Genomic DNA, 4,587 nt, shown 5'->3' on the forward strand with positions numbered 1-4,587 from the left:
AGAAAAATGTCAAATGGTCACAAATCCCAAATGAGTTCTTGGAAGAGCTTTAAAAAGACTTTAAAATGAAAGAAGGGAGGTTGAAGAAAAATTAGGAAACAAAAAAAAATTATGAAAAGAAAGCCATACACATGGAAAAAATGATCCAAAAACTTAAGGAAGACAATAACCCTTAAAAACTAGAATTGAACATGGGGAAGCTAATGACACTATAAGATACCAAGAAATAAAATCAAAAGAATGAAAAAATAAAAGAGAATATGAAATATGTCATTAGAAAAGCAATTGATTTAGAGAACAGAGCAAGGAAAGATAACATAAGAATTGTTGGACTACCTGAAAATTATGATAAAATAAGTCTAGATATATTACAAGAAATCACTAATGAAAATTACCCTGAAGTTCTGGAATGAGAACGTAAAATATAAATGGAGAGGTGCTGGCCCTCTGGAAGCGAGTGGCTGGAGGAGGACCCCTGGGTGCCCAATAACCTCGAGGATGGAGAAGTCTGGCAGGAGCTCAACAGGAAGAGAGAAGTAGAGGTCCTTTGGAGTCAGACAAATGTAACTTTGGAAATTCCACTTCTACAGCAGTATCCATGTTCAAAGTTTATAGTGGCCATAGGACATAATGCAGTAGCATTTTTGTCTTCATTTGCTATGAATTCAGAAACCTGGGAAGAAATTGTATCTACTAAGCTATGGAATGAATGGTGCAGAACAACAGATACAACAAATCTTTCTCCAACAGATACTTTTTGTGCATTCCACTGTGTAAAATCAGATCCTACCATTTTCCTGTGCCAGTGCAGTTGCTATGTTGCTGAAGATCGACAATAAAACTGGCTTGAAAAGGTTTTTGGTGCTTTCCCAAAGAGAAATTTACAGATAACTATTCTTACATCTCATCATGTGACTGACTATAACACTTTAGAATCCAGTTGAAACCTTCCTTCTCCCTTCCTGAAAGCCCTAAAAACACAGTTTCCACAATGCTGGCTGTTGTACGCTTAGAACAGCCAAATATCATACATCATCTTCCTGCTGCAGTTCTAAGTTATTGTCAAGTGTGGAAAATTCCAGCAATTGTATTACACTGATATGATGAAAGTAGACCTAGTTACAATTGAAGCTTTCAAACCAATACTTGGTGTAACAAGCTTGAAAGGATTAGTTAAGAATATTTCTCATGGTACAGAGATAATGAAGAAACTGGTGACAACAAATGAAATTCAGGGCAACATCTGTACATGATTTTGTATTGATTTTTGAAAGTCTTGGGGTTGGGGGTGGGGGGACAGAAAGAGAAATGTTCTCTATTTCTAACTAATTTACATAGTGGAAGAAAGAAAAATAGTTTATTTTAAAGTATATATATATATATACTATATGTATGTATACATATATTACATATACATATATATATAATATATATGTATATATGAAAAAAATCCATTGATCAACCACATGAAAAAGATCTCAAGATGAAAACTCATGGGAACATCATAACCAAGTTCCTAAACTCTCCAGTTAAGGAGAAACCACTGCAAGCAACAAGAAAAAAACACCAGTTTAAATACTACGGAGGTTCAGTAAGGATAACACAATATCTAACAGTCTCTACATTAAAAGGACAAAGGAATTGGGACACTGTATTTCAAAATGAAAAGGAGTTGGTGTGGTAACCAAGAATAACTTACCCAGTAAAGCTGAGCATAATGCTGAATGAAGGAAATGGATATTTAGTGAATTGAAAAACTTCTAGGTATTTGTGACAATTAGACCAGAACTCAATGGAAAGTTTGACATATAAGGTCCAGGAGAAACATAAAGTAAACATGAAAGACCAATTATAAGGCACTTAATAAGGTCAAACTGTTTACTTCTTATGTGGAAAAATGTTATCTGTACTTTTAAAAATGTCATCATTACGTGGTTAGCTTGAAAAAACACACATAAGAAGGCTTGGGGTTGAGTTGAGTATTATGAGATAACTCTAAAAAAATAAAGTTAGGAATGGAGAGGTAAAATGGAGCAATTATCTCATATGAATGAAGTGTGAATAGCTTAACTGTTAGAGTCAAGCAGGTAGGGGTAGATGGCTGGTAGTACTGGAACTTTATTGTTTTGGAACTTGGTTAAAGAAGGAATAACACATATATCTAGAAGGATATAAAAGTTTTCTAATTTATAAAGAAATAGGAGGGCGAAGGGACAGGATAAGGAAGGGACTGCTAAAAGGGTAGGTAGGTCAAGAAGTCAGAGGTTGGGGGAGAGGATAAAGGAGGAATTCTTAAAAAGGTTTCAAATTAGGGAAGTAGTGATTAGAAGTAAATCAGACATGTGAGGAGGGATAGGGTAAAAAGAGAGGGTGAGAAGGATAATTGAGAGGAAATATAGGACTAAGGGAAATGTACAATATAACTTTGAATGTGACTGGGATAAACTTACCCATAAAATGGAAACTGCAGAATGGGTTAAAAGGCAGAATTCAACAGTAAGTTGTTTACAAGAAAAAGACTTAAAAATGGTAGATACACATGAGTTAAAGGGTTGGAGGAGAATTTATTTTGCTTCAGTTGAGGTTAAAAAAAAGCAGGAGTAGTAGTTATGATCTCAACAAATTTAAAGCTAAAATAGGTTTAATTAAAAGAGAAAAACAGGATAACTACATTATAATAAAAGGTACTATAGGAAATGAAGCAATATCTGCACTAAACCTATATATCACCAAAAGCCATAGCATCTAAATTTTTAAAGGATAAGTTAAATGATTACAGGTGAAAATAGATAGTAATGGTATAATAGTGAAGGACTTAAACCTCCCTCTCTCAGAATTACATAAATCTAAGAAAGAAGCTAAGGATGTGAATAGAATCTTAGATAAGCTGGATATGATAGCTATCTGGAGAGAAATAGATGGGAATAGAAAGGAAGATACTTTTTCTCAGTGGTATACATCACCTTTACAAAATTCGACCATTTATTAGGGCATAAAAACTTTAAAGTTAAATGCAGGAAAGCAGAAATATTAAAGAAATCTTTTTCTGATCACAATGCACTAAAAGAATATTCAATAAGGAATCATGGAAACACAGATTAAAAACTAGTTGGAGACTAAACAACCTAATCTTGAAGAATGAGTGGGTTAGAGAACAAATCATAGAAACAATAATTTCATTAAAGAGAATGACAGTAATGGAACAACTTATGAAAACCTATGAGATGCAATAAAATCAGTAATCAGAAGAAAAATTACATCTCTAAATGTTTGTACTAATAAAATAGAGAAAGAACAGACCACTAAATTGGGTATGCAACTTAAAAAGCTAGGAAAAGAACAAATTAAAAATCCCCAATTAAACACTAAGTTGGAGATCTTAAAAATTAAAAGTGAGATTAATAAAATAGAGTGTAAGAAAACAATTGAATGAATAAATAAAACTAAGAATTGATTCTAAGAAAAAAACAAAATGGATAAACTATTGATTAATATAATTTTAAAAAGACAGAAAAAAACCAAATCAATAGTATAAAAATGAAAAGGGTGAATATACTACCAATGAAAATGAAACTAAAACAATTATAAGAAATTTGTGTTTCTCCAATCATACGCTAATAATTTAACAATTTAAGTGAATGGAACAATATTTACAAAAATATAAGCTGCCTAAATTAACAGAAGAGGAAGTAGAATATCTAAATAAACCTATTTTAGAAAAAAGGTGTTGAATAGACCGTAAATAAGCTGGCTAAGGAAAAAAGCATCAGGACCATATGGTTTTACAAGTGAATTCTACCAAAAAGTTAATTCCCCAATATTAAATAAATTATTTAGAATAGTAGGCAAAGAAGTCCTACCAAACTCCTCTTATGAAACAAATGTGGTCATTACCTAAACCAGAAAGAGCAAAAACAGAGAAAGAAAATTACAGACCAATTTTATTAATGAATATAGATGCAAAAATCCAAAATAAAATACTAGCTAGGAGATTACAACAATGTTTCACAAAAATTATACATTGTGACCAATTGGGATTCATGCTAGAAATGCAAGGATGGATTAACATAAGAAAATTATTAACATAATTGATTATATCAACAGCAAAATTAACAAAAATATATCAATAGATGTAGAAAAAGCTTTTGATAAAACACAACATTCCTATTAAAAAAAACCACTGGAAAGCATAGGTATAAATGGATTTTTCCCCTTAAAATGAAAAGAAGCATCTACCTATAACCATCAGCAAGCATTACTTGTAATGGAAATAAGCTAGAAGCCTTCCCAATAAAAATAGGAGTCAAGGTTGTCCATTGTCTCCAATATTATTCAATACTGTATTAGGAATGCTAGCAATAGCAATAAGAGAAGTCAAAGAAATTAAAGTAATCAGAATGGCAGTAAGATAATAAAGCTATTGCTTTTTGCAGATGATAAGATGATGTACTTGGAAAATCCTAAAGATCCAACTAAAAAGTGACTGGAAAGAATAATTTTAGCAAAGTAACAGGATAAAAAGAAACCCACATAAATCATGAGCATTTCTATATTTCACCAACAAAACCCTGCAAGAAAAGACAGTAA

The 4,587-nt window shown here is 31.9% G+C and overlaps 1 pseudogene; it reads left to right on the forward strand.

Moving 5' to 3' along the window:
• Positions 1-428: 428 nt before the first annotated feature.
• LOC118829916 lies at positions 429-1,253 on the forward strand (annotated as a pseudogene).
• Positions 1,254-4,587: the final 3,334 nt, after the last annotated feature.

Source organism: Trichosurus vulpecula, chromosome 8 (genome assembly GCF_011100635.1).
Source record: "Trichosurus vulpecula isolate mTriVul1 chromosome 8, mTriVul1.pri, whole genome shotgun sequence".
Lineage (NCBI taxonomy): Eukaryota > Metazoa > Chordata > Mammalia > Diprotodontia > Phalangeridae > Trichosurus > Trichosurus vulpecula.